Here is a 24053-nt window from a genome sequence, read left to right as displayed (position 1 = left end):
CAGCCCTCAAGCTGGTGTAGCAGATCTCTAAATTCCTTCCAGAGCTCCCTACACACCAGAACCCAGACCTGGCTTTGGGTGACAGGATCTTGTCTGAACCCATGCCCGGGGGAGCAAGCCCCATTCCCTGAGGGGGTTCCAACCAAAGGTGATGCAGGACCAGCAGATGAGGAGGTCCCAGGGTGGGTCCCAGATATGCTGGGGCCCGATGCCATGGCCAGATGAGGTGGGAGAGGCAGATCTGCTGGAATCAGCCTTTCCAGACATGCTATGGTGTTGCAGTTTTAGAACATATGCTGGTTAGTCATGAAAAACACATTCCAGGATTAGTTATAACAGCATGCATACGTATTCCCGTTAACCCAAAACAACAGATTTGGAACAGTTCCATATCAACCAGAACACATGCATATATAGCACCACAGTGGGCATTATAACAGCATGCAGGTTACATTGATAGCAACAGGCCACCAATGATAGTATTTGAACAGGGAACATTAATAGAAAAACATTTCAATATTTGTAGAATGATAGGACACATGTCCCAACAATAGATTTGGTGAAAAACATAACCATTGATGTATGTGTTTAGATTATTGGTGCAGATAAGGTGGGGGAGAGAGAGAGATGTCAATTAACAACTGTATATGCTTGACATGCTCACAACTTTAATGATCATTGCTCTAATCATTACTCTACAGGTATTACCTCACTTTACAACAACCTAAAGCCTTGGGTTGGGCATTGGTATGTTTGTACAAAGTGTATAATTACAGCCTTCTTATAGCTACGTCATACCTTTTCTTACTTGGCAGACATGTGGAGGAAATTTCTGTTAACACTACCTGACTGTTTCTACCCATATTCATTTAGTCAGGGTTACATATGTACACTCATAGTGTGTGTGTTTGTATGTGTGTGTATGTGTGCGTGTGTGTGTGTGGGGGTGCGCTACTGCCAAACTCTGCCTTGATTTCTGTTGGTCACCCTGGTTGTTGGCTGCAGTGACCACTAGCTGTGACAGCATGACACTTGAGGAACATTTCTTGGGGGAGACTAATTGGTATATGTACTTATCTTGCTGTCATTTGCAGCCTTGGGGTTGAACAGTGGGTGTTGGACACAGTATAACTACAGCCTTCTTATAGCTACTTTATACCCTTTCTTACCTGACAGACCTGTGGAGGAAATTTCTGTTAACACTACCTGACTGTTTCTACACATATACACAAAATCCTGGGTGAAATTATGCATACAGCTTACTACCACTCCTCGGATTCAAACTGTGCCTATTTGTGCAAAAAATACAAGTTTGTATTTCATCAGAATGAGCTATTGAAAAATTGCTGTCATTTGTTTGAGTGTTTTCTGTATAATACTCTCTTCATATAGGTAATGTCCTGTTTTACACCTCCACAGTCTTTGTCAGATGAGCCTTGATTGTTTAATGTTTTTCAGAGCTATAGTTGCTATGCATAAACTGTACACATTTCAATTCATATAATACCAAAGTCAACACAACCAGTCTGGGGTTTTGACTTTTATTGATAAGTACTTATAATTTTATTGATATATAACCTGTATGTCAGTATTACTCTCCTACAGGCTTGTTTATTCAGTACAAACCATACCATTTTTAAATACTACAAAGTGGCATAATACTCATTTTTATTAATTTTCCCTGAATACTACAAGCTAGATTGTTACTCACCAGCCTCATGACTCAGCCTTAGCAGCCTGCTGGTGTGGGCATCCAAGTTCACAGCCCTCTCATCTGCAGCTGTACAGGAGATAAGAAAAAACATTTATGCATACCTATCCATCACATAGACAGGCTGAACTTTGAAAAAAAAACACTTATTGTGACTGATACTTACACATGCCTGTAGCATTCTCTGCCCGTGCATCTTGGACCCACTGGTCCAAGAGCTCCCTCTTCCTCCACTTCAAGTCAGCAAAGTGGTGCTGAACCTCATCACCAGTCAGAGGGATGCCAGTGGCACTGGTGAGATCGCAGGTCAGACATTCCCAGGCATCCACTTTGTATTGGGAGCCCTGGTACTGGTCCTGCAGCAGTCTCATGTCATGGTTTTCTACAAGGTGCCCAACCATGACCTTGGACTTCTGAATGCCCCAGAGCTGCATCCAAAAGTGCACACCTTCACCAACACCAGCCATAGTGTCTACAGTGGGGAGCTACAACTGGTTATGAGCTGTATTCCCACCAGCAAGGTTTAAATAGGGCTGATTTCCTGCCCTTTGCCATGATTGGACAGTTTTGAATATGCTGAGCTAAGCTAAGTGGCAGGCAAACCCTCTTAGCAAAGATAAGCATTGCTTAAAGGGATAGATGCTAAGCCCTGCTTACCAGTGCGCAAATCCACTTAGCTACACTAATTCTTGCTAAGCATACATATTTCAGCAATGCTTACTCCAGCTAAGCACAGCTGAGCTCAGTTTGGCATTGCTCAGCTATTATTTTATGGACTATCATTAGTATTATTACTTATTATGATTATTATTATTATTATTATGTTATGTACTTTTATTACATTACATTCTTTTGTGGCTAGACATTTATGTTTATGTGGGGGTTTCACATCTGTACTACACTGACACCTCACATTTGGACCTGCTATACTACCCTGGTAAACAAAGATATATTATTCACTACCTATTTATAATAAATATACGTTTACTGCTGTTTTTCACAAATAAAAATTAATGGACTGTATTGGGGCTCGAACTGTAAATGACTGCATGATAAAATGAAAGCTCTAACCACTACTCTATTTCATTGTCACTATTCTGGCTCTACATTTCTATTTAGCTCATTGGAATGTGTAAGCTAGGCTGAGCATAGCTGTGCTACGCTCACACCCGCTCAGCTATGCTTAAACTTTACTAGGGATGGAAAAAAAAATTAAAAAAGTTTAAGATCATCCCAATAACCCAATAATAATCCCTTAAATTTTAACATAATTATCCCTTTAGATCATCCCACTGCTTTCACAGACATGAAACCTTTTATGAAGAAAAGGCTAAAAATATAAGGGAATCCTCTGGACATTCTGCAATGATCTGGACAGTTGGTTTTATGTTGTGGGGGGGTGTGCTTATGTATTTTGTCCATGGACACTGTTATCTTGTGATAACAGTGTTTGTGAATACTGTTACTAGCTTTAGATTTTCCATAGGCAGTTCTAGAGTGCAAAGGGCATGTGTACTGTGTGAGCAGTGCTCTGACACACCCCTGCACTCATTCTTGTTTCTTGGCCATCTAGTGTAGACAGCAGCATGCCCTCATGAATATGCATGGCACGCTTCTGTCCTAGATGGCCATGGAATGCTCAGTGGAAGAATAACACTATTCTTGCATGGAGTTTGATGAATCCTGGGGACAGTCATTTCAAAGTATTTCTTACACTGATAAGGAGTGATTTCACAAAGTACAGTGATTTTAAAGTGTTCTTGTGCTATGGAGACTTATTGTAAGTGCAGTTATTTCAAAGTGTCTGTTGTGCTATTGGGCATAATTACAAGTTCACGCATAAAGTTCTGGCATATATGTGTGCGTGTGTGTGTGTGTGTGTGTGTGTGTGTGTGTGTGTGTGTGTGTGTGTGTGTGTGTGTGTGTGTGTGTGTGTGTGTGTGTGTGTGTGTGTGTGTGTGTGTGTGTGTGTTCGTACATAATTCCAAGCACCTTCACTACTGTGTGTTGATATGGTAGAGGCATTTCACAGACTCAGTCCACTTGTGTTTTTTCATAATATTGCAGAAAATTAAAGACTGTTTGAGCAGGAATACAATATTTTCATACAAGCAGCTTTTTCTGACATAGATTACACATACAAGGGCATTCATTTTGCTTAACTTAGCTGGGTCAAAGGCCATTGAAAGAGTGCATTCATTTGTGTATGCACCAGCAGTATATACAGGAGAAGCAGAAAACTGCCATAGTATTGTACTTGCTGAATCAAGAAAAGACCCTGAGTGCTTGAAACATAAATTTAGGGAAATGTGTAACACCTCCAGACAAATGTTATATTAGAGAGGCACCTATTTTATACAAGAGTCCAACAGCCAGGTAAAACTTTTGCAGCTTATATCATTGACTTGAGAGTAAGGCTAAAACATGCAGATATGGTGATTTGAATGATGAGTTAATAAAAGACAGGCTTGTGTGTGGTGTTACTAGTGCTGCAGTGAGAAACATTTTTCTTCACGAGAGTGATTTAACATTGAGCAAAGCCATAGAGATTTGTCAAATCCACAAGCTTACAGAAAGGCACACAAGTATGCTTGCAAGTGATGAGAGCTTAGTTTCAGTAGCCTCTAGAGCAAGTGTAGACAACATGCAACACATGGCAAGCAGAAGCAGGCCTAAGCACATGGCAGCTGCAGCCTCTACCGGTTCTCCTGGGAGATCCTGTAACTTCCTAGCAAGTTCCAAGACTAGCTCAGCAAAACAGACATGCTCAGTACAGTATAAGGGTGATTCAGCAAAACCCAAGTCAAGTCTTATTGTTAACTGTTATAACTGAGCTGCCAATCATGAGTCTAAAAGAGAGAAGTCCTTAGCATTTGGTCAGCAATGCCACAAGTGTAATAAATGGAACCACTTTTGAAAGTTTTTGTAAATCGAGCAAGCCTCCTTCAGTTGTCAAGGTCACTCAAAAAAGCAAGTTGATCATGTGGAAAGCTGCAACCCTACTTTTTATGTAGATGGTGTATCAGTGGTCGGTGAAAATGTTAATGCAGTAGATTTGTTGGCAAATAATGAAGTATTTTGTACTGTCCTGATCAATGGTAAACCCACAGAGCTCAAAGTAGACACTGGTTCAAAGTGTAATGTAATGTCAGCAGAAACATTTGCTAGAGTGAGAGCTGGTGAGCAACTTAATTTGATTAATTGTGGGAAGCTTATTGATTGTTAAGATGACAAGAGTCAAACCAAAGGCTCAGTAGTGCTTTCATGCTATTCGACTAGGAAAAGTTACAGCTTGAAATTTTATGTAGTCAGATGACCTGTGCAGTCATTATTAGGTCTCAGAGACAGTTTAAGAATGAAACTGCTTTCTTTTACCAAAGAAGTCCATCATGAAAGCACATGTCCCAATTCCAGCTTCAGTGATGCTATTTTCTCAGAATATGCTGATGTTTTTGACAACAAGCTATGCAACTTCCAGTTATGTACTCCATGAAAGTATACCCAGAGGCCATTCCAGTGGACACATCAGTGAGGAGAGTTCCAGTAGCTATGCAGGACAAGGACAAGGTCCAGTTAGACAAAATGGTGCAACGAGGTGTGGTGTGCCCAGTCACAGAACCAACTGAGTGGGTGTCTTCCATGGTAGCTGCTCATAAGAAAAGTTCAGATGAAAGCAGAATATGCATTGACCCAAGAGAATTGAACAAGGCATTAAAGAGACTTCTTCATCCTATAAGTACAGTTGAAGAGGTTGCCACCTTCATGCCAAATGTCACTGTTTTTTTTCTGTCTTAGATGCAAAGAGTTCATTTTGACAAGTAATGCTTGATCGCAAATCTTCACTACTGACTACATTCAGCACACCATTTGGTAGACACAGATTCTTCAGGATGCCTTTTGGAATAAATTCTACCAGTAAAGTCTTTCAGTGTGCAATGGAGCAAATTTTTTGGGCTATCCGTGCACTATTATAGTTGATGATTTACTGGTTGGAGGTAATGGTGAAGCAGAGCATGACAGAAACCTCAGGAAGGTTCTGGACGGAGTGCAGTAAGAAAAGCTGAAGCTTAATCCTCTGAAGTGTAAATTCCAACTACCAGAAGTTGCTTATGTAGGTAATTTATTTACCAATGATAATATATATATATATGTGAATATGTCTACCATTTGGTCATCTGCTGGGCTATTTACTACAGTCTGGTAGTAATTTGGAGCATGAGGGGAGTTCTTGTTACAAGCAGGGACTTCAAATGTATATGTTCATTGTTCAGCTGTGGTAATCTGCACTGTGACTCTGAAAGGATTATGTGGTGCATTCTGATATTAGTGGCCTTCATTCTCAATACCTGAGTTGAGATTCTCTGTGAATGCATTTTACTACATGACTTGACAATTTATACACATATGCATTTGCTATAGGGATACGTGAAGTGTGTTCCTACTGCAGGCCTGTAACTTCCATCAGTTAAAACCAGCCAATTAATTTGACATGCATTGTGTGGATAAAGACTGCATGACTCTGTCATTAATTGCTGGCTTCACGATACTGAAAATTCAGTGCTACACACTACTGGATTTGAACCCAGGACTGTGCGTGGCAAAAATGCACTGTTTATGAGGTATTTAACAGACTGAACTACTGAGCAACTGCTGCAGCAAGTGTATTTTCAAGACATATCTCCACACCTACAGGCTGTGACAATCATGTTCTGCATCCATCAGTATGTGCAAGGCTTTATATGGATGTATTTCTGCACCAGGGTCCCATTTGCACATGTATCCTGCCACTAATGCCTTAGCAAGTGTCTTTCCACATGCTGCTGATAAAAGGTCACATGAACCTGCTTTCAGAGGCCTCACTTACATCCATTATTATGTCTTTGGCTTTGTAGTGGTGTATTGTTGCCACCAGATTCCCAGGAGCTCTCCCATGATTTCTATTAAGTTTTATTCGAGTTGGCGCAGAGCTGCGCAAAGTGCTGCTAAGTTGAAATGTGCTTAATGACTGTAACTGACAATTACTATGTTTTCTTTAAAGCACCTATTTTAAGTAAGAGTTGCGTGATGTGGCAGATTAATGCACTGGTTTGCAGGTGTGATGGTCTTGGGTTCAAAACATGGGAAAGGTGTTTATTTTGTAATTGTGTAATAGAATTTTAAGGACACATATAATAAATACAGTAATGAAAAACAGCAGTGAACAGGTTGTAATTCCAGTGACTCCCATAAACTGGCACAAAAACACAAACATGAAGCACTGGAAAAGCACACAAAGGTTGCAAAGGATGCAAGTTTAATAGTCTCAAGTTAAAACTTTGAACTTCTAAACTTTGAACTTCTCCAAGAAGTTCAAAGTTTTAACTTGTGACAAACTTGCAGCCTTTACATCCTTTGTGTGTTTTTCCTGTGCTTCATTTTTGTGTTTTTATATAATCTATATAGCTCTATTTAGCTGAGCTTATTGAGGCTGTGCGATGCGGCAGAAAGCATGCATCTTCACCAGCAGTGCCTGCCATATCAAAAGTCAGTCAATGAATGGTGCAGAATTCCCACCTATTGCACTTAATATAGGTTATTTTCCTTCCTTCCATGTCATTGAGCAATATTCAAGAAAGCTACACGTCACTTAGCAGTGCGCAAACCAGCTAAGCAGAGCTGAGCAGTGCAAAAACTCATACAACCATGGTTTTAGAGAAGTTTGGCACAGCACAAACATTCCTAGCCATTAAAATGTTTATGCAGTGCTTTGGTTGAGCAAAGCTTAGCAGAGCACAGCAGTGCCATATTTCACAATCTTATTATTAAATTAAACAAAAATCGTACATTAAATTACAAACATGTTCTGCTTCATATGGAATCGAACCCAGGACCTACTACATATAAGGCTGTAATGCTACCCATTTAGCTACTTGGATATTATAAAAACAAGTATGCCTTCACATATACTACTAGGCTACCTGTTAGCATTCCTGAGCACCACACCGTGTCACGCAAACACGAGTAAACAAACTTATAAATAAATAATTAATTACATCCAGTTTCTATCTTTAGATGTCTGGCAGGTGTCAGTTATGTCTGTAAAAGCAGTGCTCAGCTCTGTGGCACTCCATGCCAAACGGCAATTACAAAACAAAAATTATAACAGGGAAATAAAATAATTAATTATAATAATTCATTACATCTGGTTTCTATTTTTGCATATGTAACAGGTGTCAGCTGTCTATATGCAAGCATGGTTTGGCACAGTGCAAACATGCATAAAAAAACAATAAAAAAATAAATAAAACCATAACTTATATATTACACAATTCCCAGCATTTCATCAGTGGTGGGGTACATTACAATGAGTGTTCATACCATCTGACCAGGCATCCACAACCATGGATAGCCTCTACACATCTCTCTACACTGATTCAGTATCCCTGTTGCTATGCTCTTCCTCGGCAGTGCGCCATCATTAATATGCATGGTTTACTGTTGAGGGGAGCCATGGCTGTGTACATGGATACATTCTGTGTAGGCTCTACACAGTGCCTACATAGATTTTATTAAATTCTGGGAAATATGTTTATCTAGCTTATGTTGTGTTCTAATGGCATATATCGGTATGTGGTCACTTTTGCTATCTGAGAGGCAAACTACTTTTGTCAGTTTGTCTGGTTTGTTCATGAGAATCCAGTCTAATGTTGAGTGTCTCCCAGAAGTTTTGTTTTTTTCTAGTAGGTATGGTTATTAATTGTCTGAAGTTGTATGAGTTTATGAATTCAGTGGGATAGTGGAACTTATGAGTTGCCAGTCTATGTTTTAAGTCTCCAAGTATTATAGTTTCATGGTTAATTTGTTGGGATATCCAATCCAGGATGCTTTCAGCAGTATCAGTGCTATTCCTGGTGGTATATACATTGCTGTTAGACATACTGTTTTCCTATTGTTGATGTTTAGGAGTGTTATTAGAAATTCAGCATTGTTAAATTTGGGAATTTCCTGTGAAAGTAAGTAGAACATTTTTATAGATGATTGCTACACCACCTGCATATTTCTTTTGTCTGCCATGCCTGAGTATATTTTATCCTGGAGGGGTGATCTCATTAGCCTTTATTTCTTTTTTTAACCAGGTTACAGTAGCTATGACTACATCAGGAGTGTATATGGCAAGGTAGGCATGTATTTCATGGATTTTATTGCATGTACTTCTTAGGATCATAATTAGTTTGGATTCTGTTTTTTGTTGAGTTGTATTAGGTGACTGGTTTATTTTGGGGATGGACATGATGGTTTTATGAACAGTGGGACTTGGGTTGGAGTGAATATCTCCACTAATTTTTTTGAATTGTTGTTTTACAGAGGGAAGAGATTGAACAGTTATATTTTGGTCTTGGTTCAGTGTTTGATCACAGATTTGGATGCTTAGTTTTGAGATATTTATAGATAAATATATCAGATATGGTTTGTGTGTAGAGATAGGGTGTTATGGAGAAAGGCAGGCTGGGTAGAAGTTGATATTCTTTGTGAAGATTGGTTGACGTCCTAAGTATTTAACTTGGGTTTATCTCTGTTATAAATTAGGATTAGAAAATGTTAGAAGAGTACTGTGTTAGTTATAGAGATGTAATTTGATAGTTAAAGGGGACAAGGATTAAGACAGTTTGAGAGAGAGTCTTGGGTGGTAAACTAGAGAGGGTGTTACTACTGCGACTAATTCTGTCAATTATTTTTCTTTTGGAGGTAACTCATGGTATTGGTTTGAGGAATATGTGGGTGGTGCTATGGAAGTATAAATGTAGAGTAAGAGGGGGGTGGGAATTGGGGATAAGGTAGGGGAGTGGAGTGAGCCTGAGCATTAGCAATGGCAAATGAAGTTTGTTGAAAACTTGGCAAAGACACAGATAAAAAAAAACAATCAGTGACTGAACTTAAACAGCCACAAATCTGCTGAGAGAGATAAGAAAAACAGCAAGAAACAATGCAGTTTAAAAGGCCTCTGTTCTAGTAGATGCAAGTCTTGATTTTGTTGCTCTAGGGCACAATTTTAGTTAGAGAATTAGTCCAATACACCTTGACCTGACTACTGGTGATGACAGTAAAAATGGCACTTGACTGTTTGAACAACTGTGTAATGTAATGAAGTTTCTATGGGCTTTGAAATGCAAAGTCCGAAGGCTACCCCAACCCCCACAGATCAGCAAAACAATGAGAAAAAGTAGGCAAGAATGCAGGAGTGTAACTCTGGAAAAGTACTGGCTGAGAGCTAAAAGTGGTTACACAAGAAAAGAAATGAACTTAAGGAAGGGAGACAGTGGACTGATAAAAACAATAAAGGAAGCACATTAAAGGAGGGAGTACCAATGGGACTGTTCTGGTCTAAGAAAATGGAGCTATTATAGTGGAGAAAGATCTTTGTTTTAGGCTGTCATAATATTTATAATTTACATAAAAATATAGCCCACAGACTGGTGTTCAAACTGCCGACTTCACTGTTACATGCATACATATCTAGTGCTTGCAGGGACACATTTATAGCAAAATAAAAACACACTAAAGAGACAGTTGAATGCACTGAGTCAATGTTGACTGTGCACAAATATTAGCTCTGAGCTGAGAGTGATTTAATAACTGTTTTGGAAGGGGAAATAAGAAAGGAAGGGGTGGGAGACCAAGGGTGAATTCCTTAAAGCCATGCAATTCCACTAAGGAAAGACAGGAGGATATAAGAAATAGGAGTAACAAGTCTAGAAGAAGTGAAGAAAATATAATAGAAAAAGTTTGAATTAGAGCAGTATGAGTAAATATCAGTGCCTGTTGGAAGTATAGAGTAAAAACTGACCAGCAGGTTGTCAGTGGAGGAGGGTTTACAGACTATTTTATTTATTTATTTATTTATTAACCGTTAAGCTGGATACATCTCCTTATATTTTCAGTTTTTTTCCGAGAGGCCAGGAGAAAAAAAATCCAATAACATGGAATTACATGTGTTAAAAAAGAGAGACAAACGTTACATTTTTAATATTAAAGGATAAATATATAATATATATTATAGATGTAGAAGAAAAAAAAAACAAACAGCAGGTTACAGTAGTGATATAGTATATATATAATATAATATAGCCTGGATCAATAGTAGTGATATATATATAGTATATAATAAATAGATATAGACTACAATAGTCAATAGTCACCACATTACAATTAGGAGAGAAAGAAGATCAAAGAAAGGAATAAGGAAAAGGAGATATGGGACTAGGTGGGTTTGAGATATATAGTTAGTCAGGTTCACGACATGGGCATAGCCATTGTGTCTTGAGATACTATAAGGCTATTGCTTACAAACTATGACACTGAAGCACTTGTCTTCAGACTAGTCACTATGCAGCCTAAATTATACACAGAAGACAGGATGCCCATAACACTTACTTAAAGCACAAGGGCAGAGGTGGTACAAAGCTTGTCCTAAACAAATGGTGGGTGGATTGAGTGGACTCAGACTGCCTATTGGATGAGCCTGCTGTGTGAATGCTTTAGGGATGTTTTCAGTGAATCCTGTAACTCCCTTGCACCTTGCTAGAGAGAGAGGGAAGGAAGGAATGAACATGGACACTATGGACAGTAGTTACTCTGTGCACACCTGGGATTAGTGCTACTGTTTTGCTGTCAGTGACAGAAGAACCCCAGGCACATTGATTCCTGACTGTTCCTGATTGAGTAGCATGCATGAGACTTGCCTTACTGATCTGGTTTTGGACCATTGTGCAGCTTAACTCTCTTATACTAATATGCTGTACTGCTATCCGGGATATGTACCAGAAGAAGGCTACAACAAGCCTAAACACCCATATAATGCTTGGGAAGGGACTGATGATCACCAAAAAGCTGGACAGCTGCTTATCAGTGGTACTAGTTTTCTTCTTATGAGAGAATAAGCAAAGAGACATTGATTCCTAGTTGAGTGTAGCTGCAATGGTAGAAGTACAATCATTAACCAGGTAGTAGCCTGTGATGACAGTGCCCTGGCCCAGCAATCAAGGAGCCTCAATCCTCACTACTAACACCAGGGAGGTTGTCTCATAGAAGAGAAAAGGATAACTAATACACACAGTAAAGTACAATTTCCCTTAAGTGCACACAGAGATCACAGTCAGACTGGGGCTGGCTGCTCCCTTGCTCTCCAGGTCCCTAATAAGACTCCCCACTGGCACAGCTATAGGGTCCAGATCTCAGTCTAGCTGGCAAGCTAACCTCCAGTACCCTCTCTGTCCAACCAGTGCTTCGTGTCCCTGTCCAGGTAGCTGACACACCACACACACACTTTGAGAAGAGGTTATACAACCACACAGACCCTCCTGGGAAAAAGGCTGGCACAGGTTCTTCAGCTGTGCCTTTTTACCCAGGCTATATGGTAGTAATTACTGCCACCACCAGCTAATAAATATCATCTGCTCAAAGGCCCTTAAAAGGGTGTCCAATTATTGCTGTGCAATATTATTATTCAATGGTAGTATGACTAACAGTCAAGACTTACTTTAGAGTGGCCTATTACAATAACCTCTATAAATATGCAATGTACTCTAGAGTGTATCTCTACACAAAGCAGCCACAGGTAGAAGGTTTTAAAAATATTTAATAATAAATAATTAAAACACAAGACAAAACTACTACACCACAGAGATATCTAAGAGTTCAGAGATCACACAGAAACTTAAAATAATACAGTAGGACAGGTCTGATTTCAAAGAAAAATACCTAATTAATTGTTACTAGCTTTAACTATTCCTACAAGAAATCACAGTGCTAAAACTTACATGTGAGCATAAGGCAGAGTGCTGATAAGTTAGATGTCCAAAGTCAAAATGCTCTCAGGTCTCTTGTGAGAAATAGTATTTAAACATTACTAACAAACATATTTCTAGGACTCTCCTAAAATTACATTATTTTTGGCATTTAGGTTTTCCCAGTATTCATATTGCATCATCCTAACACCTTGTCTGAGTTCTCAGGCCACAAACTGCATTATTTAGCAATCTAACACCTCCTCAGAAACTTACAATACAAGGCATTTCACATGTATATTATAACAGAAACTAGAGCAATAAAGCACCTTCCACATCTAAATTCTAGTCATAAACTTTAGTCTTAAAACAATGGGCATGAAACCTTCATCCAGCTGCACTGGAGCCAAATTCTAATATGAAAGGATAACAACATGCTTCGCTGGGCCAGTAGAGTGCAATGTTGTCACATATTTTGCAGTTCCACATTTCACAGTATTCTTTACACTCAAGAAACGTGCCTGTACTTTACATTTATTTACAAATGCCAGAATTAGATATCAAATTCTATTTGACTAGGTTGGCAGCCTTTGCCCATCTCTCCCCAGTCGTCACAGCCAATACGGGAATCATCACTAGGTATCATTCTTGGTAAACCTAAGTCTGTCTTTTCACTAAGTACTGCTAGATTAGCCACCACCTAACCTAACTTCAGAGTATCATCCAAAATAGATCATTCATAAATCTTCAGGGTCTTCTACAGTAGTCTCCTTCCAGCCCCTGAGCAATGTGACTAGCCCCTGTCTTCCAATCTTTAGCAACATGGTTCAGAATTCTGCTCTCACCCCATCCAATCTGACTGCATTTGGTGTTCTAAGGCAGAGTAGTAACTGCCTTATACTTACCAACTGTGCATTGCTTCTAGCAATTAATAATACAATCTATCAGGAGGGGGTATAAATATTTCAGAAACATGATGGAAAACCTCACACATCAACCTACTATCACTAACCACCATGTAATCCCAACACCACATCAGTCAAGCAAACCAATGAGCCTATAATGTATGCTGAGGCTGTAAGGAAACAATTGCCAAACCCTCCTGGGTCACAATCTAAAAGAGCTCAGCCTTCTGCACACCACAGAATATCTTCTCCTTCTCCACTCTTACATACTACAACTCCACACAGATCCCGCAAGAGTTATCAGGAAAGCAAGCCTAAGGCTATAAAGCACACTATGTCTGCTGCCACATAAGGAAATGATTTAGTCATAAGTTACCCTTTAGTTAGGCATACAGACTTCCCACTCACCAGACTGGACAAGAACAGAGTGACTGTAAGCTGCTTGCCCAGTGTCAGAATTCATGATGCCACAAGAATCCTAAGGTCTCTTAAACCGAACAAGTACAACTACAACCTAGTGGTGGCCTATGTGGGACTGAATGACCTGAGATGATCCACCCAGAGTGATTTGCAGAAAGATATGATGGAACTTACTGTGCATGTGCTAGAGGCAGGAAAGACACTGGTCATGAGTAGTATCTTGCCTTTAGCAAGACAAGATAATTGGCTTTAACAATTGGCTAAGAAGCTGATGTCATTTTAAGGGGATCCAGTATATGGTATCCTGGGATGATATGGTAGAAAAGATTTTCTGTTTCACCAGGGATGGTTTACACCTCTCATGCCTGGGCAACTGCATACTGACTAAAGCCTTTGCTGCCCCTATACTTTCTGTTTTAGGAAAAGCCTCCATACTGGATATTCCTGCATAGCAAACTCAAACTTAAATTTAGACTACATTATGGTGGCACTACTCAATGTTAAGAGTCTAAACAGAAATTTGCCAGAACATGAGGCCTTCCTGCAACTTGAACTGGTTCATATTTGTGCAGTTGTTCAGACATGTTTTCAATACAATGACAGCACTCCATCTGTATCAGGGTTTTAGACCCCTGGGTAACTGCAGGGGAGAATCTGCATTTGTTAATACACATTACCTCATACCAATTTACTCACAACCCTAACTTGGAGCTCCTGGAAATCCAAATTACATTTAGCAAATCCAGCCATTACTTCACTGCAAGCTACAGATCACCATCAGTGTTCACCAAGTATTATGGAAATTACCTTATTACCATTGAAGGGTTGAATGTCAAACCAAATAACTTCTGGTCAGGAGATTTCAGTTACCTAAGCACTGACTGGCATACTTACACCTCTGAAAATGGATAGAGGTTTTAATATTTGACCTGCTCCTTAACAGCCTAGCCCTTGTCTGTACACACCATACATTTCTTCACACCTGTATTAAAGATAACAAAAGAAGGAAATAACAAAATGTTAGAGTAAGTTGTCGCACCACTCCATCCAGACCACATTGAAACATGCCAGCAAGTAACTTAAGAGAACTATTAGAAAATGTAAAGCAGAGGTCACAGAGGCTATGGACACTAGTCATTCTGTGCATGCTCATTCTCTTCACCTGGTCAAGGCTTTAGAGCCTATCCCCATACAGGTATTATTGAAAAGTTTGACAAAGTTAATGTAAACCCCTGTGTTGTCCACTGGATTGGAAACTGGCTATCCAACATATCCTGAGTAGTACAGTTGTTGGTACCTTCTGTGAAAATAACATTTGTAACTCATGGGATACCACAGGGAACATTGCTTGGCCCACTCCGGTTTGGCATTTATTTTGCAGAAATCCAACACAATATCCCTGAAATGTGGTTGACCAAGTTTGCTGATGACCACAAGCTGGGCATTGTTATCCATTGACACAAAACTGCCCCAAAAATTACTTGAATATGTAATACACAATATATTAAAAATAGTGTCAAGCTAAATGCAAAAAAGCACAACATAGAAGTGTTCATGGAAAAGAAGTTCCCACTTCATATGTTATAAGTCATATTCTTCTTCTTCAAATAGATATGGGCATAAGAGACCTGGACACTTCTATGGGCACCCCTCTATCATTTGATCATTATGTTTATATCTTAGTCAGGAACTCCTTCTATATGACCCACTTAATTTCCCAGGGAATATCTTGCAGCGCCAAAGAAATCATCTCTCCACTAAACTATTTCTTTGTCAAACCCATTACCAAATACAAATTCCTTGTTTGGAAGGTCCAAGTCCAAGCATATCACTCAACTGAAAAGGTCACAATGTTTTTTAAGAAAAACAAAAAAATCAAAGGTCTTAAGCCCTTTAACTATCCTGAGAGATTAGCACAAATCTCCCTATACTCCATAGACTACTGGCTGCTAAAAGATGACTTGTGTTTCACTTTTTCAGTCATGAAAGACAAAATCCTATTTAACCTCCTATTTCTTCAATGAACCAGTGGCTCTACAACATTGGTACTAGGGACCTACATTTACTCCAACAAATAAAGAAGACACACTGGAGGAATACGGTCCTAATGCAATCTATTCCCAGCCTATGGAATAAGTTGCCACTACAGATCAAGCAATGTGCCAATTTGTCTGCCTTTAAGTCTAATCTTGGTGATTGGATGAGTAGTTATAAATTTATACCAGGGGGGTTTAAGTGTGACTGCTTAAAGGTGCATCTGGTTGGACTTCTTATGGTCCCTGTGGTCACCTTCCTAATATTGTTCCAGTGTCTCAGTGTTCCTATATGTGGCTTGATCTGTGAGAGTAAGTGCATCAATACTTATTGTAAGTGTGTGTGTGTGTGTGTGTGTGTGTGTGTGTGTGTGTGTGTGTGTGTGTGTGTGTGTGTGTGTGTGTGTGTGTGTGCGTGTGTGTGTGTGTGCATGGTGCATGTCTACTGCCTGGTACAATCTGTGTCTGCTATGAATTGGGAGATAGTGGATGCAGACTGTGTAGGCAAACAACCACAAGGGCATTTTTAAGCCTAGCCATGCATCCCATATCTCTGACAAGCTCTGGCACCATTGACAAGTCTAACCATGGGCTTGGAAGGTGAAACATTTATAAGTAGGGGCTTGGGAGATGAACAATTTACAGACTGCCTGTATCTATTACAGACATAGATGCCCAACCAGGGATGAATTTCCTGTTTCCCATCCAATTGTCCAAGTTACATTTGAATTGGATTAGGAAAGAACTCTGCTACATATCAAAAGGGAGCATGTCCAGAGACAGGATAGTCTCTGGCACACATATCTGTCTCTCCAGAAGGTCCTATTTATATCACAGGCAAAGTTTATGTCTTTAGAGCAGGTAATTCTGGTCCTGTTTGTTTTGCAGATATGCAGATATGCAGGAGGTCCAACAGAGTAGGGTTTGGCAATGCCTTGTATGCCAGGCATAGATCTCCCCTCAACAGCCTGTAGGAGACAGAATACAGGGATAAGGCATTCAGGTGGGCTGCATGGAACATTTTACTTATGCCCTGTATTCTTTTAGTGAGGAACCTCTGTGGACATTCCATTTGTTGGATATGCCTGGTTAGGTGCATACCAAAGGGGGCATTGTATGATAGGTCTGATGAATGCCAAATACAGTGGAACAATGACTTCCTTGGACCTAGATACCATACCTTTGTTTATAAGTTGCACAACATAGAATGATTTTCTCACTACTGTAGACACATGATGGTCAAAGGCTAGGTTACTGTCTATGTATGTCCCCAAGTTTATGTCAACTCTTAGGGGTAGGTTGTCAACATGATAGTTACCAGGTGAATGACTTCCAGGATACTATTAAGCATTTATTGGGATTTAGTTTTAGTCCATGGCTCTGGCACCAGTTATTTGTCTGTGTCAGCCCTTCATGGAGAATATTCACATTGGTGGGTGATTCAATGACAGCTACTAATTTGCAATCATCTGCAAATCTAGTCAGCAAAATGGCATTGACATTGGCATTCACTACAGAGAAGTAACTGCCAAAAAGGTGCTGTCTCAGGACCGATCCCTGAGAGACTCCACTTGTGACTGACCTCTTTGCAGAGGTGGACTCCCCAGTCCAACTTCTTGGTGCCTATGAGTCAGCTGGCTATCCATGGGATAACATAAGGGCTTGTACCTAACCTCTTAAGTTGTCAGCAATGCCTGAGTGGAGGATTGTGTCAAATGCCTTGGCCAGGTCAAGGTATGCAGTGTGAACCATTTTGCCCATGTCCATTGCTTTGGTGACCTTCTCAAAGAAGTCTTTCAGGTTGAGTAGGCATGACCTGTCTTTGGTGAAACCAAATTGGGTTGGGTCCAGAGTCTGGACATTTTCTATGTCATTAATGATCATGTCCATGATAATTCTTTCCATGGCTTTGCATATGAGACTAGTGAGAACTGTGGGTCTGCAGAGTGATGATTGTTTTTGTTCTCCAGTCACGAGAAACAAAGCCTGTTTGGAGGTTACAGTTAAATAGCAACTCCAATGGCCCTGCTAGATCATGTTGCATGCTATTTAGAAGGCATCCTGGAATATTGTCTGGGCCCACTAATGTAGTGTTCTTGACCTTAGAGAGAGCATTAAGGACCTGTTCCCTGGTTGTAGCAGGAGGAGTTATATTCGATGATATTTCCTGAGGGAAGGTTGATGGGGAGAGACGGTTAAAGTTTAAACTGAATTTGTTAGCTAGTAGCTTTGCTAAATCTTCTAGCTTAGTATAGGTGGCTGCATTTACAATGAGCTCTGCACACAATTGTGTATTGCCTTTGAGATTGCAGACATAGCTAAATAATGCCTTGTGGTTATCATTGGCCTAAATTTACCTCAAATTTGGCTTTGGTAGACTTTACTTGTCCTCTGAGTTGTTTGTTTAGTTTAATGAGAGTGCTTTTATCCTGCTGGGTGCTGTACCTCCTAATTTTTGCCATGTTTTTTTCCTTCTGTTATACAGCCTATTGAGGTTGTGATTCCACCAGGGTGGCTTGTTTTTTTGAGTTAGTTCTGTACTTCTTCCTGTTGGGTACAGCTGCCTCTATGCAGCTATTAACATGCTAACATGCTTGTCTGTGAACAGTTCTGTGTAGGCAGCAGTGTTCTCAGGTTTTATGGGTGCCTAAAACGTTGCCAGGCTATCACTTATTAGTAGGAAGTTAGCATTAGAGTAGTTCCTGAATATACCAGGATTAGCTGGGGTTCCAGGTTTTATTTTTACTTCAAAAGAGACCAGTGTATGGTCTGACCTTACCAAAGAAGACATTACACTAGGGAATGTGCAGCAGTCTTCCATATTAGTGAGGACCAGGTCCAGTATGGTTGCACCCCTTGTTGGTATATTGACAGTCTGGTCCAGGGAGTTTGTCTTTACAAAATCCAGGAATCTCTGTGCCTGTACATTTGGTGTTGTATATGATTCCCAGTTAATAGTATGGTAATTAAAATTGCCCATGAATATGGTATTAGGTTGGATGGCAAGTGTTTCCAATACGTTTAAATACATGGTATAGTTTTCCTGGGTCATACAGGGGGACCTATAGCTTGCAAGGAAGTAGTATTGTATTTTGCCTATGACAATTTGAACATGGAGAATGTCAGGTGCATTGCCCTGTTTAACTAGTGTTGTGGTATACTTATTTTGATATATTTAGTCCCTGTCTGTCTAGTAGCTGGCCTAAATGTGCGGAAGGCATTATAACCTTGCACTGCCTTGTTTGAAACATAAGTATAAACCAAGAGCCAAATGAACTATAAAGTTAACTATTGACTGTGGCCACAGCTGACATTTATATCATCTATTCCAAGCATTCCTTGTCTAGGAATGGAGAGCTTCTGACAGCATTCAGCACTTCCCTGCTTGTTATACTCTCTAAATTGTTTGACTTCTTAATTCAAGCTGCTAGTTCTCCAAGTAAAATTCAAACAGCAGCAACATTATCCTCAAAACAAACATGCATCCATGTCCACTAGAAATATTATTATTATTATTATTATTATTATTATTATAAACTGTATAACATTTGAAAATGCCACAGCTTTTATAAACAAAACTTATTATTTCCACAATGGCTAAGACTCATACACCACAGTGTCTAAATCTAATATCAATAAAAAGTTACTTTAAAAGGTGGCTTCAAACCCAACCCCATACATGTGGGGGAGGCTGTGTCCCCACACCCACTTACTTTATATAAGAAACTCAAGAACCATACCAGCTCAAGGAAAAGTGGTAATCTGGGTGAAAAAAAAATTAAACAAGTTGTAATTTAGATCAGTACTGGAGTACATCCTCATGACTGTATTGTTTAATTAGCGTCAGTCCTCCATTCCCAGTCCTAGAATTTTGATCCACATAATTTGTGAGTTAGGACTTAATTCACTTTGCTCTCTGTTCATACTGAATGAAAAGAGTGAACGGTTAAGGGTAACCACCTGTCTAATGGTACAGATTGCCACCACTACTGTATTGTCAATCAAAGCACCCCACTGCTGCCTGCCAACTTTACTTCACATGGGTGCAGTCATACCTCTCAACCTCTTACAGCAAGAAATCTGGACAAATCCTTGAATAAAATTGGGATAAAGGCCCAAAAATATGGGTAATTTTTAAATATTGCTCTTACCAACTTAGAATGTAGATAGAATAACAGGTTTTGCATTAGCATGAATTTTCTGAAGGGTATGAAATCTGAAACTCAAATGTCTGTCATTATTTGTTAACTTCAGTCTTTAATGATTTGACACTAATTTGCTAGAAAACTACAATTTTGTAAAAACTGGCCAAAAATCTGGGCATTCTGGGAAAATCTGTACAGCTGAGCGGTATGGGCGCTTTCTGAATAAGCATAATGCACTCAGGCCAATGAAAATAAATGTTTGGCTGGGGCAGCCAATAATTCTGTACAGTGAGTTTGATTAACTTAAGCAGGAGCAGCTGTTTAATATATGGTCTCTGATGCCTTACTGCCCCATATGACATACCAGCAGGCATTAAGACAAAAAAGTTATTTTTCCCAACTTTCTAAAAATTGGAGGGACTCCTGCTCCTCAGACCCATTCAACATTATGTATATGTATATTGTTTATGTTCTGAAACAACTGTAACAAACTTTTGGCTTGGATATAATCTCTTCACCATATAACATATCAAATTATCTTTTTTTTTTCAAAAATTGAGGGGTTTCTTTTTTGCATTTTATTTTGTTGATAAGAACAGCCCCTTTATTTTTTTTTTCTCAGACCTGAAAATCCCTTTTATGACAATGAAAGACTGAACCCACAATGCCTCACCCCTTAATATGTAGGCTTGTTTTGTTGGACCATACATAAATGCACATGATATTTTGGAAACACCTTCCTAATTGCTTTAAATTATATGCATTGTTCAATAAAGTGCAATTTGTGTGTGAATTAAATGTGTACTGAGCATATCTCTGTCAAGAACTGAAATTAAATTTGATAGCCAATAACAAAAACTGCCTATTTTAGAACATTTCAACTACAAAAGACCACTCAAACTGAAATTATTATAATTCAGTGTCTGTACACATCAGTTACAATCTCTTGACTGTGTACACTTCAAATGTCAAACTGCCATAGTAATAGTGACAGTAAATCCAATTTGCTTTACACAAATGAAGATTAGTCCTGCAAAACCAGATTGAAGTCTTTTTTAACTTGATTGTGATAGTTGGGTAAGTCATTCTCATGTACATGCATTCCACATGCCTAGCAATTATAATCCCATTGTTTATACACCTTAGATGTCTGATTGTAATAAAAGTAAATAGATAGTGGGCCAAATTCAATAAAGCCTACACTAACTGGACACTAACCCCCGGATTCTGCAAGCCTTGCACGGCGTGCAGGATTAGTGCAGGAGCTCCAGCAGGCAATATGTCTGCTGTGCGATCAAAGAATAACCTGTAGGGGCGTGCACAAGCACTCATGCACTAGTCCTAGACGGACACAGTCCCTATATGCAAATTACCCCATTTGCAGGAGAAACCCATGCAAATGAGCTGAATTTGCAATCCAGGAAGCTGGAAACCGGCTGTGCAGAACTAGTGTAATCTGCAGAAATGTACTCCACCAGTAACGGAGTACATTTCTGCAAATTACAAAATGGAGCCATGACAGATCCAAATAAAGGGTGGATATCATACATAAAGCATGCCAATGGCCAACTATAAGGCCATTGGCATGGAAAACACTTGGGGAAAAAAAATCAACTTTTATTTTTTTAGCCGATCTCGGCTGTTTAAGTGTAGGGCAGCGGCACACATATGGCATCAGGGGGAAAATAAAAAAATAAAGCTAAAATAAGCATTCGAACTAAAATCACTATTCTGCCATTATACTCAATGGCAGGCAGAAGACAACATGGTGGTTGCTAAGGGGGAAGGCTCAGTGTGGGACATGTAACTATGCATTAGTACGCAATCCTATGCAAATGAGGGGAATGATTGTGAATCCCAGATTTCCCCTGCATGCTAGTCAGCTCCCAACAGTGTAAGAGCAGGAATAGCTTGGTGCAAGCCTAGGAGTTAGCTGATATCATAGGGGTGTGTGTCAAGCATACTGTAAGCGGATTGGAGCCCTGTGGCTCAGGTTTGCTCCAAGCTTAGCACAGCTAAGCAAAGGGGTGTGTCTGAGGTTGCCTAGCACTCTTTACATTGCCTATGTGGGTGTGCACGCCACGCACAGGGTTTTAAAGGGAAAAAAAGTAAACCAGGAAAAAGCAGCTCTGTGCACATTTCAGCACTGTGTTTGTGCAACACGCCCCCAGGCTTAAACAGGAAGGCAATGGGAAGGGAAAACAGCAGTAGGAAGGTAATCAAGGAGAACTAGCATAGCTGCCAGAAATGCACAAACACCTGAACAAGAACTCCATAATGAGGCACATGCACAGACTAGAATTATAATAGAGTGTGTGTTTGGGATTCTCAAGTCATGGTTCCGGTGCCTGGACACATCTGGTGGAGCCTTACAGTACTCACCAGCTACATGTAACCAAATTGTCATCGTATGTGCCATGCTACACAATATGATCCTGCAGAAACAGCTGCAGCAGTAACAGGACGGGGCAGGGCCACACAGCCCCCCCCCCATCATTGCAAAGACCTGCACAGGCACAGAGTGACTCAGAGGAGGAACAACCTGAGCCTGCCCCAGTAGGCAGAAGGAGGCATGCCCAGTATGCCCTGGCCTTGGCAAAGAGGCAACGCACAGCACATACACTGACACAGGAGGGACCCAGGGAATGACACCTCTTTCTAACTCGCACATACAGTAAAAGGGATGCCAAACATGACACTACCTCTGCTCAACCATGTGTAGGGAGTGTACTATGTGCATCTGACATAGGCATCCTTGCAGCACCACCCTCAATAGTGGGACACCCACAAGGTAAGTCACTCAACCTACCAATTGCCGAATGGAGTAGAATGTGTTGTTACCTGTATCTATGGTATGGATGTGAGCATGCAAGGGAATCAGGTGGCTGAATGGTATGCCAGCAGAAAGTAGACACCTATAGTGGCACCATGAGATCTGTAACAAATATTGGTGTCACCATAGTAGCCAGTACTACACAGGGTGACAAAACCCACTGCAGGAAATGTGCTGGGCCACATGTGTTTCCATATGACTCACACATGCCAGTCAAGGAGATTCACATACCCAACAACAGTCTCAGCCAGCAGGACAGGTGTAGACAAACACAAACAAAGGCTGTGCTATGGCCTCTGAATGATGCCTATGGGTAACCTGCCCCCCCAGGCCTACACAGACAGACTACAGCAGGTCAGACAGTAGGATGTTAGTTCTGAAGGGTTGGAAGTCAGAAGCTAATATGTAGGTCAATCAAAGCTAAGACCTGTAGTACACTGATATGCCTCTAGTCAGCATGACAGGTTAGAATACAGAATGAAATGGAGTACCTGACATACCAGTACAGTCATAGCAAATGTGTACAAGTGTCAGGTGTCCCCCCCCATTCCTGTGTAGAAATGTAGAAACAGTCAGGTGTGCCCCCCCCCAGTCCTATGAACAAATGTAGAAATAGTCAGGTGTGCCCCCCAAATCCTGTGTAGAAATGTAGAAACAGTCAGGTGTGTGTCCCCACAATTGTATGTAGAAATGTAGTAACAGTCAGTTATGCCCCCCACTCCTATGTAGACATGTAGAAACAGTCAGGTGTGTCCCTTCCCCCAATCCAGCATTGAAATGTAGTAACAGTCAGGTGTGCCCCATCCCAACCACTGAGTAGAAATGTAGAAACAGACACCTGTGCCCCTCCCCCAATCCTGCGTAGAAATGTAGTAACAGTCAGGTGTGCCCCCTCAAACCTATTTAGAAATGTAGTAACGGTCTGGTGTGCCCCCCCAATCTGATGTACACATGTCGTAACAGCAGGTGTGCCCCCCCACAACCCTATGTAGAAATGTAGTAACATGTATGTGTAGGTACAATACCAGTGGAACACAGATGCACAGAGGTGGCCAAGGTAGCAGGCTAGGTTGTAGCATCTGCACAATATGCAGATATGTGTGTTAGGTTGGTGTGTGTTTCATATTGTGTGAGAGTGGTCAGTATGTATGCATGTTGAGGTAAGACCTGGAGGCCATTGCTCACTACTGCTGATGACAGGGAAAAGTCCTCACAACTGCAGTGCTAAAGACAATACCCACCA

Source organism: Protopterus annectens, chromosome 1.part1 (genome assembly GCF_019279795.1).
Source record: "Protopterus annectens isolate FY-2018-M chromosome 1.part1, PAN1.0, whole genome shotgun sequence".
NCBI classification, from domain to species: domain Eukaryota; kingdom Metazoa; phylum Chordata; order Ceratodontiformes; family Protopteridae; genus Protopterus; species Protopterus annectens.
This window is presented reverse-complemented; position numbering follows the sequence as displayed.